The sequence below is a fragment of the Colias philodice genome, chromosome 11 (genome assembly GCF_061535455.1).
Source record: "Colias philodice isolate Cphi_HAF_F1 chromosome 11, ilColPhil1 Martin Lab GWU primary, whole genome shotgun sequence".
Lineage (NCBI taxonomy): Eukaryota > Metazoa > Arthropoda > Insecta > Lepidoptera > Pieridae > Colias > Colias philodice.
Window position 1 is genome coordinate 8,246,965 of NC_143096.1, and position 15,214 is coordinate 8,262,178.

The following is a 15,214-nucleotide window of genomic DNA, read 5'->3' on the forward strand; positions in this document are numbered from 1 at the left end:
CTAACGTCAGTGTTATGTATAAAATGCCAAGTCCGTCTGTGCTTTGTAACTGGAAAATGTCCTAGAAATTGTCAATTAGACTACCATGTGCGGGTTTAGTAAAGTTGGCCATTTCTAGGCGTTGTCACCTTGTTTTTTTTTTCATTCTAGTAGAGGCCTTTGCCCAGCAGTGGGATAGTAACATTCTGGTATTATTATTATTATTTTGTACTGTAATTGGCAGTGTATGTCCCGGCATACAACACATTTCCTCAATGTTTTTATGGGCACTTGGCAATGTATGCTGTGACATACTTACACTGTTTTTCAGGAAATCTGAAGTTCCCATATTTTTTTCACTATTTTTTTGTAACACCTATAAATGTCTGCAATAATCTTATATATAAAAATGAATCGCAAAATGTGTTGGTAAGCGCATAACTCGAGAACGGCTGAACCGATTTCGATAATTCTTTTTTTATTATATTCCTTGAAGTACGAGGATGGTTTTTACGTATAGAAAACGTAAATATGTACCACGGGCGAAGCCGGGGCGGACCGCTAGTTTTTTATAAAAATAAAATTGATTTTATTACATTTTATTCTTTGCCAAATTAAGGGTTAACTTAGCCTTCTTATAAAACATAATATACAATCTTATTAATATCGCAATAATAGATGAGCTGAATAATATATTGTTGATAAATAATTAATTTATTATATCTTTATTTGCAAAGATTAGGGTCGATGAGTAAAGTAAGTTTATTGTATTGTTACGAAACAATTCCTTCCAATATTATTCTCATCTCAATGATCTTCAAATTTATATTTATTTTCAATAAAATATAGTTCTATAAATCATATCATATCAATATCAGAGACTTAAGTACTTTATATCTTGCAAAGAATAACACAAACGCGTTGCCAATAGCAACATTTTATCTCGCAAAAATCACAAAGTCTGAGTCTGAGCATAATCTTATTAGAAACGAAGTAAACAACTGTTACATGTTTTTTGGGCATTTATACATGAAAAATAAGTGTTATTTTGTATTATATAGCGCTAGCTGTGTCCCGTGGGTTTACTAGCATTTTTCCGTTCCTCTAGGTTTTAGTGTGATGATATTATAGCCTTTCTCGGTTATTGGACTATCTAACAGTGAAATCATTTTTCAAATCGTGTTTCTTGAGATCAGCCTGTTCAATTAAACGTATTCTTTATGATATTTGTAAACTATACAAATATCATAAAGAATACGTAAAATTAAAATAAATGTTTGATTAAATCATGCTCAACTCTCAAACTCTCAAACTCTCAAACATTTATTTATTCAATTAGACTACTTTTAGTAGCACTTTCGAATCGTCATTACATAAGTATTTTTAACATTTACCACCGATTCGGAAAGCAGTATCTATGGAGAAGAACCGGCAAGAAACTCCATAGTTGCTCTTTTAAAATCATATTGTCAATATTACATAATCTGTAACTTAAATCTAACTACATAATATATCATAATATGCCAAAGAACTGTCCTGTGGTTCTTACGCGACAACCCTCCATGGATTTTCATCTTCCATATATTCCTTAATGCTATAATAGGCTCTCTGAACTAATATATTTTTTACATAAGTTTTAAATTTAGCACTACCAAACTCTTTAATATTATGAGGAATTCTATTGTAAAAGCGTATACCTTGACCCATAAATGAATTTTTAACTTTAGCTAATCGGAAAAATGGCATTTCAATTCTATTTCTGTTCCTTGTGCCAACCAATCAATTGTAAAAATATTTAGATAAGGTTGCATTATTTTGCACAAAAAAGTCAATGTTTGGCAACAGCAGTATTGTGTTCGATCATGTTGTACAAGAGAAACAAAAAATGAGAAGCGTTATGTTGTTCAAATTTTCTGATGTTTTGAGAGCTGAAGGTTTATTCTTATTTCTTTTGAATCCAGTTACAACTAGATTCATATAACAAAAACACACGTAAGAAGTGAAACTTCTTTATGACCTTAAAAATGTCACGAGTATGGCGTAACGAAAAAATGTCACGAGTATGGCGTAACGCAAAAATGTCACGCGTACGGCGTAACGCAAAAATGTCACGCGTACGGCGTAACGCAAAAATGTTACACTAAATTTTTGTCCAACTTAACGAACCAACAACTTAACGTAATTAATTCCATTCTCAATTTTTTCGCTGTCCGTACACAAAGGTAAGAGTTTATCTTATAATATCATTTCCATAGGTTGTGTGTTGAATTATTTTTCCTTTTTGAACGGTTACTAAGATACAGATTCAATTACGTATTGGTTTAAACGGATATTTAAATGCTTTTAACCATGCAAGGATCGAAACTCAACGTTCATTGCCCATGTGCGGTGTAAATATTAAAAGTTCAGAGTAGGTATTTATTGTATGTATGAAATAATTATGATGTTATAATTATGTTATTTCTTTTAAAACATACTTCACAACAAATAGGTGCGCATAAAAACGTACACTACTAACATACTATCTATACCTATTTTTAAAGAATTTTTGTTTTTCTACTAAAATGTATTTAAATTTACATAATAAGTTACTTTTTCTATCTATAATTTATTTAACAAATAATAAAGAAAAAAATACAAAACACAGAGTCATTTTATTTTTACAAGAGACTATGATTTGTTTCACTAGTTTCACAACTAGTGCTTTAAAGAGTAACAAAACTTTATTCTAATAATTCATTAGTTGATCAACAAACCGAAGAACGTTAAAGTTACAAATTTATAAAGAATAGAAAAAAATTGGATCACGAGACGGGACACGAACCCGCGCATCCTTTCACGCCAATCCGGGGCGGATGCTTGACCAATTCAGCTCATGACCCGCCAGATCGATTTTTTTTCTATTCTTTATAAATTTGTATTTATAAAGCATTTGAATGCCATAAAAACCAAAAATATCAAATTCAACGTGTTATCAATCGATAACAGTCCAAAAAGCTACATACCTATATTGAAACTTCAGTTCGAAAAATGAATTGAAAATCGCTTTCTCTTATATTTTGTGTCATGGGATGTAGCCAGAGGCTGTTTTGTATTTATGTTACCAATTTTCCGCTATGTAAATACACATATTGTTAATAGTTTCGAAAGAATAAACGTGAACGAAACAAATGAAAATATTTGTGATTCTTGTTTCATATTGATATGTTTCCTATTTCATTTAAATTACACGGGATAGGTTTGGCATTGTTAGAAGCATTTTAATGAACGCGAATAAACTTTATTAAACTATTCAGAGTACATTCTAGATAGTTTATCCATCGGATAAAAAAATTGGTTTTCCCTACATTTTATCTTGATAATTAATAAAAAAAAGTCCATTAAAAAGAAAATTAAAAAAGTAATCCGGAACCTACAGGTTTTTCGGAGAAATTTGATACGTCATTATAACTACATTTTATGTTCTTCATATTATGAAATACCAATGGAGAGTTCATTATATTTTTATACAAAAATATTTTGCACATAAAAATATCCACGAAGAATTTAATTAACATTTTATTTTAAGAGAAACTATTTCGTGATTAAAAAACAAATACGTATAGCGCGATACGTTTTCTTTTTCCGCCAAACAAAATATAATTACATACATTGCCTACGGAATGTGAGCTCAAAAAACACCTGTACAAACTGAAACGGAAAAGGAATACAATATATGAAAATGTATCGCTTGGCTTTGATCAACCCCTTTTTCAATAATACGCCCTTTGTAGCGAGCGAGCCGCGGGCGTTGCGTCGTACCGTACGTACCGTACCCGTAATGTGTCCATTTAATTTAGCCTCGCAAAACACAAGCCTTTTCGACGATTGTTCATTCGCAGGCTTTAATTTCTGTAATGTAACTATGTTTAATGTCCAAGTACTTAACTTAAGGTCCGTATTGTTGTGGCAAATTGTTGTTGGGTTAGTTTGTGAGTTTGATAGTAATTATAAATGAGTTCAGTGATTTCGTGCGCGGCTTTAAATGATTTTTGCTTTTATAGTTTCAAACGTAAGTTTAATTCGTTGCTTTGTGAATTATTTAATATATTGTACGTGCTTCTAACGAATTTTGGATATTTCAATACGATGATGTTTGATGATTTTTGTTAAGAACTTGTAATTTATAGTTTTTCCCTCAGAAATAAATATATCAACTAGTTACTTTAAAATAAAACTTTAAAATACTCCATTTTAGGTTAATTACAGATAAATATAATATAAATAGCGTATCGCAGGAGGGGCGCCTGCGGCGGCGTCCATGCGGGTACGCGAACAAAAACAATACCACGAACTCGCTCTTTATGTCTTTGTTCTTTACTTATAATTCCCGAATACGTATTTTTGTTTTATTTTCATGTATGTTATTTTATAATTTCTTGGATATTTGGCTGAGATAATCGTTTGATAATAAAAGAGCAGATGTAGGTCAGTATAAAAAGTAGGCATAATAGATCCGATGTAAAATTAATTATGAAACTTGACTGAAAAACGTATTGTTATTAATTATTATAATAAAATTCGAGAGATAAAATCTCATATAATATACCTAACATATTGAATTTTAAAAAGTCCAAAACAACATATTGAAATTTAAAAAGTCTAAAGTTGTGAATTCAGGTACATTTGTACAGGTCATTTGTACTTAATTGATATAAAATTTGTATCTTTTCTCAGCCTCACACACGATCACAGTTTACGCAGTAATTGAGTGTACAAACCAGGTGTATTCAGATTTCATATTTCATGATAATTGGTCAGCAGAAGCGAATTAATCAACCGGCCAAAATAAAGCGTCCGTGTGGTCAGTGCTCAATAGTTCATAGTTTATACAGATATGCGAAATATGCCGTTACAAACATATGCGGTTAAAATGATGCTATGAAAATTAATCCTACAGTGCGTGTAATGCGACAAATTATTTGGCAGTTTATCATGATAATTTGAGATAATTACATTAATCGAGTGAAATATTAGAAATGGTATTAGAGCAACGTAGCCTCATAATATGTAATTATTATTGTTGTAGTATGATTGCTATTTTGCTATTTATCAGTACAATTTGGATATACTCTTTTATGAATTGGGTCAGTCAGTTACCACACCCTTGCTGAAGATCAACATTAAAAGGTGGTATATTTACTGAGTGATATCGAGTTTCACAAGATGACTGCGAAAAGTGAAATTATATTTCTCCTTCCCTGCGTAATACAGTAATGTTTAAATTAGAAATACTTTAAGTATAATGTTACGATTATTAATTATTTATGACACCGAATTTTAATAACTTTGTCTCAGAATGATCTTTAGAATAAACATAAATGTTCCAAAATAACTAAATAAGTATTTACTATGAGAACATAGTGAAGGAAAACTATTTAAACATTAACTACCAATACCTAAGACTTTATTGAAAATTGCAATTTAATCTTTAACCAACCTTTTCCGGAGAAACGGAGAAAATTAGTAGATAGTATTAATTAATTAATGAAAGCAAACATTGTTATTCTTTTATAAAATATAAATATTACAACGAATTAGCAGCGTACTAACGTGAGCAGAAAGAACGTACAAAACCCAACTACACTTTTTGTATTATTCATAACAGCACATATATTTTCCACTAGCATTTTTAAATCTATTAAAGAACTGAAGTTAATCCTTAGATACATTAGGTTTATAAGAGCTAGAGGATGTATTTACATTAGCTGACCGGAACGAAAGGGTTTTACTTTTAATTCAGACACAGCCGTGCTTTGTTACAATATTCCCAATCCATTTTCTTTGATGTGGATTCATACAATTTATTTTTCACAAAGAGACCCGTGGACCAGCTTTTGGAATTCTTAATTAAGATACGTATCTTTTTGAATAAATAATAATCTTAATGTGTGCATATTTTAGAATGGACGTGTATTTTTACAAGATTTTATTTAATGGACGTAGCATGTCCATTATACAATTTGTATAATATTATTTAAATATAGTTTAAATCTGTACAATTGTACAATTCTATATATAATATAAGAAATGTATGAAATATTGTTCATTTTTGTTCCTTTGTGGTAGAGCTTTAAATATCCAAATAAACGAGTGAGATTATATTTTATACAACGTACGTATTGTATTTTAATACATATTAAAAAAAGATATTAAAAGTGCCATTATATTTTTCATATTAAATAATTGATTTGAAACGTAAAGACAACCTAAACAGCTTTTTTCTAATGGTGTATTATAATATCACAATTAGCTTTGTTATGCTTTTTTGCAGTAACTCACATGCATTAAATTCACATTATTATTCCTTCTTCCGTAAGCTAATAATTAGTATATACTAAAAAGAATTCCTTTTCAATCTAGTTTAAATTAAAGCTCGTTTGTGCCTAAAATTGGCAGCATTATAAAGACATGCCAGATGATACCAAACGCTCGCGGGGTTGCGCCCTACTATGTAGATTTAATTAACAAGATACGGGGTCTTTTCAACCGACTCAACTCACTTTGGGACATCGTCGATAAAAATTCAATAGCTCAACCTATTTAACAAATTAAATTTGCTGTCAAACGCTCGATTATACATTTTAAGCACAATACGTTAATGATCGTAGGCCGATTCAGCTCAAAGGACGCTGCAGAACCATCGCGTTGTCACTTCAAATATAATCGATTATATTTGTGATGCAGAATTGTATTGCTTTCATTATCCATTTTGTTCGGAACATTGTTTCCGCTACGGATCTCGTAAATTATGAGCTGTATGTTCCCTGCAAGCCCTCAGGCCAAGCTTTAGCTCTGTTAAAACGAATTGAAAACCGGTAATCGAATGCGCGTAATGGGAGCTATGTCAATATTTTAAATTTAAATATTAAATGGGAACAACAGATTAATATTTATTTTACATTGTGTCTGTGCCAATATTAAACATCGAATGCTTTAACATAAGAGAATATCTTATTTGTATAACCGCAGGTAACAGTGTTTTAATTTAACCAATTACAATGTTTTCGTTTCGTTAATAAAAACTGAATATAAATTGTACAATTTATTTATCATTATGAATGTTATTGAACGTTGTAAGGTCAGTTAGTAACATACATTATTACTATGAATTATAGCGCTCAAAAGATAGCTTTCCTTGAGATAATTTTAAAGAAAGCTGTAGAGTACTTTTCTGACAATATAGGGAAAAAAAAGACTCGTTATCCAAAAAAGAAATTGATTCATGTTCATTATTAAAATAAATTATAACGTGACTAACAATTTCGCATTCATGGATGTTTTACAATGACTTTTATAATATCACATTACGCGATACATTTGCTCTCCTGCTCCAGATGTATCTGATTAATATCAAGCATTTAAAAAGTAATATTCAACATAATATCACCAGCATTCATATCTTTAAATGTCATCCATTTTATTTATCTCTTTGAATGTTAAAGTATGCAGATAGGAATTATTGTAAATAATATAAAGAGCAAAATAATGATACATTAAGTACTTGTGTGATTTACTGAAACACTGATTTAAAAGCACTTTTCACAAGAGACAAGGGTATTTTATAAAAATGTTGAGGATAATTCTTGAACTGTTAATGTCGTAACATTTTAGCGTCATCTGACGACGTTGTTTGGTGGCAAAATTAAAAAAGCGAAACATCTGCCTCTCTTTAATTAAATTTTTTTGAATTATAAACTTTATCAGGTGTCGTTCGTAAAATTACTTGCCTAGAATGAAATGAAAAGTTCAAATAATTAATATAATAATATATCGAAGTTTGTATAACAAAGTAGGATGTGAGGTAGGATTTTAAACGGAACCATTATTTTCGCGTTTATAAATAGCAAATGTAAGCTCTAAAATTGATATTAAACTGAACAATAAGGCGATTTGATATTTAAGATGACTTGCAACAAAATTGTTGCGAATACAATTTATTTCCCGTGACTCCGCGCTTTAGGTATTTCGAAGTCGAGTTTAAAAGAATTAAATTGAAAAACATATTGAATTGTTGTAACCGTGGTGAGATGGCGAAAGAATTCGTTTAGTTGTGAGTCAACAGGTGGCGTTGGCGGGCAGCCAGCGGAGCGGTTTTACAGCAATAGCAATTTAACGGCTTAAACCACAGTGGCTATTAAATCTAGAAGAGCGTGGCCAATATCGATGTCTAAGCGGTTATTAAAATTAGCATCTCGTTTACTATGCATTGCGGCGGTCCTTGGCTCCTTTGTGTTAATAGTCATGAAATATAAGAAGATGTACTGCACTTTGTATCGTTAACGGATTTTTCACGTGAATTGCAGTTTTCGCATGACATTAGAGCCGTACAAGAAAATTTATTAACTGAAATAATGCTTACCGACGTGTTAAAAAAATAGTTTTGTAATCAATTTTGGAAATGATTGTCTCTAAAAATAACAAGTTTGCTACGAAAAAGTTTTTTAAATTTTGTTATTATGTCGTATAATATCCAGATATTTTTGATAGATATTATTATAATGTAAATTTTATATTTATCGTACGTTATGTGTATGGTTCAAATAGCTATTGCCAGGTAAATTACTTTTGTGTCGTAGCCCGTAGCGACCGCTACGCAATTTGTAAAGGAATTGTTACAAGTTACAAGATAAACGACATTCTCTAGATTTTAATTCTTAGTTTCAAGAAGTAAGTATAGAAGTAAAAGAAGTTTGAAGTTTCACATATTATATTTACCAACGAAAATTAAATTTGTAGAAAAGTTGCTCTGCACCGCACGGGACTGAATCTTACCTGTAAAAATGAAACAAAATATTGTTTAAAAATATGGTTATTGTTTTAACCCGGCGTCATTGAGGTTGGGTCAAAATGACCCTGCTTGTTTATAATTTACAATATTTTTGTAATTATGTGCACGATTGTGCTGTTTTTTGTAGTAGCTGGAGCTAATAATGTAGATTAAACGTTTTCGAAGTGAAATCCTTTCGACGTCGAGTGTACTGGGAGCTACATGCGTGTATTTTCGAAAAAGGTAAATATGACCCATCCTCACAATTGATGTAACAATTTCGCGCCATGGCCAAGTTATCGATTTTTACTGTTGTGTATGATTTCTTGGTGTCTGCAAACATTTTTTTTGCTTGTTTCAGTGAATTTAATGTTTTTGTTTGTCCAACAGGTATTTATTATAAAATAGGTACTATAAATGGATAGAATAGAAAATATCACGTATCATGGCGGGTTTAGACTCTTGTCTGACTCAGACTTACCTTATTATGATGATGAAGTAGAAGAAGAGGATCATGTTAGAGTGCGGAGTGTGTTTCAAGCGGAGAAAAGCGAAAACCCGAATTCAATACCTTTTACAATAAAACTAAATATGGGGTTGACGTCGCTGATGATCTTTGCACCTCATATGATGTGAGTCGTAACTCCAAAAGTTGGCCCCTGGCAATTTTTATGCCATGTTGGACATACAGGAATTAATGCGCTTATAATACGTCGCATAAATAAAAACAAACAAAACGATAAGCGACGTAATTTTTTGAAAAACTTAGGGTCTTGCTCTGGTCTTAGAACATTTGAAAATTCGCCAGGAATTGATCGATAGCAATGACAAATGGTCAAAAGAATCAGAAAATTTATTGGTGGATCATCAGAGAAGCCACCTGCAATTCCCGCAAAAGATGTTAAGTGTGTCCGGAAATAAAAATAGTAAAAAAAAAATATTTTTGTCAAGCTTGCCCTAAATTTATTTGTCCTGAACGCATCATGGCTTTCTGTATTGATTTCATTTACAACGAAGATTCTAATTAGCTTTGTTTAAGTTTTTTTCTAATATATTTAGACTTAAGTTTATAAAAATGCTATTAATAACCAAAATTACTGGTTATTAGCGTAGTAATGACATGAAAACGTAAGAGGTCTATATTTTGTTCCTATTTTTATGAGTTTATGTCAAAGTTGATTAAAGTGAATAAAACGTTGGTTAATTATTATTTTTATTTTATATTATCAAAACCAGAATACCTATAACCTATAATAATAAAACAGAAAACTAATTTTCTTAAAAAGTTTAAAAATAACAACTATAAAATATATGGGTAATATTGACCCACCTCAACGTTCGCGTATCTGTTTTCTACCACAATGACGCCGGGTTAATAAACAAATATTATTGAAAGAAGTTTCAACGTATAACAAGTTACAAAATACGGAAAAATATACTAACCTACGAGTGAGGACAAATAGTAATATTCTTATTCAAGTCTTGCAGTTGTGTGAAGGTGATTATTATTGTACTTATTTTTTTTTATTCTCATGATAATATGTAACATCTTAAATGAAAAATGTCGCGATTTAACCGTATTTATCAAATACAATTTTATTAATACATCTATTAATGTTTATAACGTGTGTAATACTTATATCTTTCTTTCCTAAAAATATTTTTTTTCACAAAAGCATCCGCTATTTCTACAAAAACAATCGGTAATATTCGAATGAACAACAAAAGGTGCAGTCACTTTACAGCGCAATGCATTTAAATGAAGCAGGGATAATATTTTAATTTCATGCCTCAACCGGGCGTAGTTGCGAACTGACTCTATCAGTCATACGAAACAAGTGTAATTAAAACTTCATAAATTTATTATTATATACCCACGGTAGATAGATGGCATTCAGTTAAATGCACAATGCAACTGAAATCGGAGTCTGAATAAATAACTTTAGAATTGATGTATTTTTTTGCTTGGTTGTTTGGGATGATGTATCTTTTTGTAAATTGTTGTGGGTTAATGTTTTTGATATATTTTTGGTGAATATCTGAGTATTTTTGGAGTTGTTTTACTATAATAATATTGCAAAATCCTTTCCGGCTGCAATTTTAATCTATTATTATATTGTATACATAAATAGATAAGAAATAAGAGAATATTCTGAACAGCATTAGTTTTATAATAGATATGTATTATCTGTCTAACAAGATACTTAGTTCAGCAGTTTATAACAACTTAAGTAAAGGACACTTACGTAAATATATACGATGCACATTGAGTGCTGGGAATTACATTTTCTAAAATACCCTACAAGTAATGTACTATATTCCATATTATAGTAATCATTTACGACGAAGCATTGCACGATACAATGCCTCATAATATCGCTAAGTTGGTCATTTTTTTCATTTGATTCTTTCCCACTTTTATCTTAATAATATAATAGTTATGTTAGTAAGAGGGTTGATTTAAAAGTGTGTCCTTTTTCATTTCCGCATCCAACTGCAATCGCATTACATTCGTAAATGGGTGACGTTAGGTGTAACGTAAAAATTATACGGAACCATCGCGACTAAATCTTAGGGACACACCAAATGGCTTGAATATAATATTAGCTTTACTTTTGTTTGGAAGGATGCGATCTCTTAGCTATGGGGATACCTTTGCGATTTTTGGGGATTGGTAGTTGTAGATAGGACGTCACTGACACATTAAGGACAATTCCTTTATTCATTACTAGAAACAATATAAAACAAACCCAGTAGGAAATTCTGAAGCTTTTTCAACAAATATTTTGAAATGTATTATGCAGTATGGATAACGAAATGTTACGTGATACGTTTCTCTTTAATATTTCCACAAAAGCCTTATAAGATGATAGTTTTCCGTGCCATAAAACTAACTTACATTTTCTTTCTTTCAGGTGCTGCGAAGTGCGCGGTGGAGAACAGAACTAGACTACTCAAGAACTACAGAGTAAAGAACCTTAGTGTCAGTAGTGTTCTCGCGAATGCAACAGTTGGCTGGTAAAAGTGTTAGAGACATGTTAACAACAGGTACCTTGGCGGGCCGCCAGCGCCTTTCCGCCTTGCGAGCCTATGTTTTGTCACTTTTCATTTTAAGCCTTTTTCCTTGTTGAGATAGGTGGTATTAAAGCTACACACGCAACTGAAGTAGGATATTATTTTGTAAGAGAGAATTACTCTTATCTTAGCACTTTTATTTATATTTTTGAAGAATTATTTATATTTTTATTATATTAATAATGTTACAAATGAGGGAAACAGAACGATCCTGGAATTATGAAATAAATGAAAGAAAGAAAGAAAGAAAGAAACATTTATTTATCAGAGACAGCACAACACACACACATACATAGACATAAAACCGTACAAGTTAAATAAGAAAACACCGCAATAAGAAATAGTTACAATAATAGAAGCATATACTTAAATTAATAACATGAAAAACACGTACAAAAAAAAATAGAATTATAACTACATTTATTAAGGTGTGTCATACGACCCTGATAAAAAGGAGGCAGCTCAGCATATGCTGCAACGTCCAGGAACATTGGCAGCGCTGTTTTTCAGTGCCCCCTTTATAATAAAGGCTTCGAGTTGGGACGAAAGGAGTTACTTATGACTACATATTATATACATAAATATATAAAAATAAATAAATAAATAAAGGAGTTATAATAAACTTATAGATAGATCATACGACGATATAACGCGACTAACGGCCAAGGTAAATATTAAATACATAATATAAATAATAATTAATAAATACATAAATAATAAGTATTTTTAGGACAATTTTCAGGTTATGTTTAATTTACCACTAAACCTGGATTTGGTGAGCTAATAATATACTTTTAAATTTAGATTTAAAAGTATATAGTGTTCAAGTAAATGAGTTGTTATAAATTGTCTAATGTACTTATAAACTGTATTTCATCTGTGTGGCCATAATATTTAAATTTCCTTTCATCCTTTATTATCATGGATTTTGACAAATGTGACAGAACATGGTAAATCATGAATATATCATGCAATAGTCCTAATCACAGTAATTGCGTAAGAAGCTATGCCCCTAATGCGATAAGATGCACAATCCAGTAATCAACTAAGTGTCAATGAAAGAGGCCTTAGTTCGGCTTCATTGGACTGGATACCAGTGATCTGTCCTTTGATTGGTCAATCATAAATAGATCAGGAAGTTACAAGCTAAAGATAATGTAGGTAATTGTATATTTTAAAGTGGTATTCATATTATGTATAAAGGTAACATCTTTAAGGGGGCGCATAAAGCAAAATAACCAATCTTCTATTAGATGATACGTGTAATATGCAAGACCAAATCTAAAAAATAAAATATATATCAAACTAGATGATATGTTCAATGATTCTGTTTAATCAAAAACATAAAATATTAAAATTTACTCGATAAAAAAAAATCACCAAGTTAGCTCTAATTTTCACACTTTTACGTTTTCTACTTGACATGGTAATACTTATTATGATTTTTTTTTCATAAACAATTATATTAAAACATTTGCAAGATATTTGTCAGAGCATTTTGTGTAATTACTTTTAGTTTTGGTTTTATCTGCGATAAACCACTTTTGGCGCTCTTTTTTTCTCGAGATAAACGTTTGATTTTGTCACGATAAAAGTGGTTTATCGCAGATAAAACCAAAACTAAAAGTAATTAAACAAAATGCTCTGACAAATATCTTGCAAATGTTTTAATATAATTGTTTATGAAAAAAAAATCATAATAAGTATTACCATGTCAAGTAGAAAACGTAAAAGTGTGAAAATTAGAGCTAACTTGGTGATTTTTTTTTATCGAGTAAATTTTAATATTTTATGTTTTTGATTAAACAGAATCGTTGAACATTTCATCTAGTTTGATATATATTTTATTTTTTAGATTTGGTCTTGCATATTACACGTATCATCTAATAGAAGATTGGTTATTTTGCTTTATGCGCCCCCTTAAGTGGGGACGAATGTACAGTGGGCACATAAATAAGGTGACACTTTACAAAACGGTGGTCCGTCCAATCCTCACTTATAGTAGTGTAGTTTTCGCGCATTGCGCTCCCAGCTCCATACACAAGCTCCAGACGATTCAGTCGCGGTTCATGAGAACGGCGACTGGAGCGCCCTGGTTCGTGCGTAACGTGGACCTACATAGGGACCTAGAACTCCCCACCATAGCCCAATGGATGAAGCAAGCGTCTAAGCGCTACTTCGACAAGGCTAAAAACCACCCCAACCCATTGGTGACAAAGGCCATCGCATACGTCGCGAATCCCGATCCCACTCGTCGTCGCAGGCGGCCGAGACACGTCTTGGACGACTCCGACTACCAAATTCAACGCACGGCTAGACTCGGCGATTGAAGCCCAACGTCGAACCAACCGCGACACCGCACACACCACAGCAGAAAGCGTACACCGTCTTCGCCGGCGAAGACGAGGTCCCTTGTTCCGCGTTCCCGCGCCCACCCGGGTGAGCGCCCGTCCGATTAGGGCCCTTCTGGCCTCCTCCACTCAAGCGACAGCTCAAGCCGAGGTTCGTGGTCCCCGTCAAGGGGGGACGCCCTTGTGCATGTCGCTACCAGGGTGAACCTTCAGTTCACCCCCGCGTCCGCGTTAAAATGTAGAAGCCCTTCTGGCTAACATTGAGAGACACCACAAAAAAAAAAAAAAAAAAAGGGCACTTAATATTATGTAATCAAAGATATTATGTTGTTGTATATTTATTTTAAGTGAATAATAAAAAGGCAATATGATATACAACATTGTTTCTATTTATATCCTTTATAAAACTGCATTTAATTCGTTATATTTTAGCGATCAATAGAGGAATCAATTTGCATCATCGATCAATTTTAAGGCAAGTTATTAGCCGGCTCTTATCTGTAGAAATTACTTTTCGAACCGAAGGTAAACGATAAAACTATATGCTATGACGTTTCAGAAATGCTTTTAGAAGAAGAAGAATAAATAAATGTTCGAGTATTTGAAAAAATCACTGCCACCGAGCAGTAAATCTTAATTACAAGGAGTTTACTGGCTTTTCAGATTCACAGAACAATATTATATTTGGGGAGAATTTCTATATCCATAATATAACGTGTCAGTGAGCACAGTCGGGGTTAAGCAGCCGTATCGTTTCGTCGTTTGCAAATTTTACTGCCGCTCCCGCTTTTGTTCCTCTTTATGGCCACCTCGGGTCTTATTGCCGCTAAATATGAACAGAAGTAATATCTCCTGTTATTCATTTACAATGTAATTTGATGTATACTTTGTAAAATAATATGTGGAGTATTTGATTAATCCTGTGTGGATTTTTTATGTTCGTTTTGATGAACCTGGATTTATATAAATGTAATTAATACTGGTTACGATTTTTATGAAG

General features: G+C 31.8%; 1 protein-coding gene and 1 long non-coding RNA gene across 3 annotated transcripts in view; one reads left to right on the top strand and one right to left on the bottom strand.

Annotated features, from left to right (window-relative positions):
• LOC149484750 (uncharacterized) overlaps positions 1-12,053 on the top strand; it is a 133,132-nt gene extending 121,079 nt beyond the window's left edge. The window contains exon 3 of the long non-coding RNA XR_016316300.1: positions 11,704-12,053. This is a non-coding gene — a long non-coding RNA (uncharacterized LOC149484750). The remainder of the gene's footprint in view (positions 1-11,703) is intronic.
• Positions 1-15,214, bottom strand: part of heph (polypyrimidine tract-binding protein 1 heph) — a 357,204-nt gene that overhangs the window by 192,876 nt on the left and 149,114 nt on the right. The gene's annotated exons all lie outside the window — the stretch shown is intronic.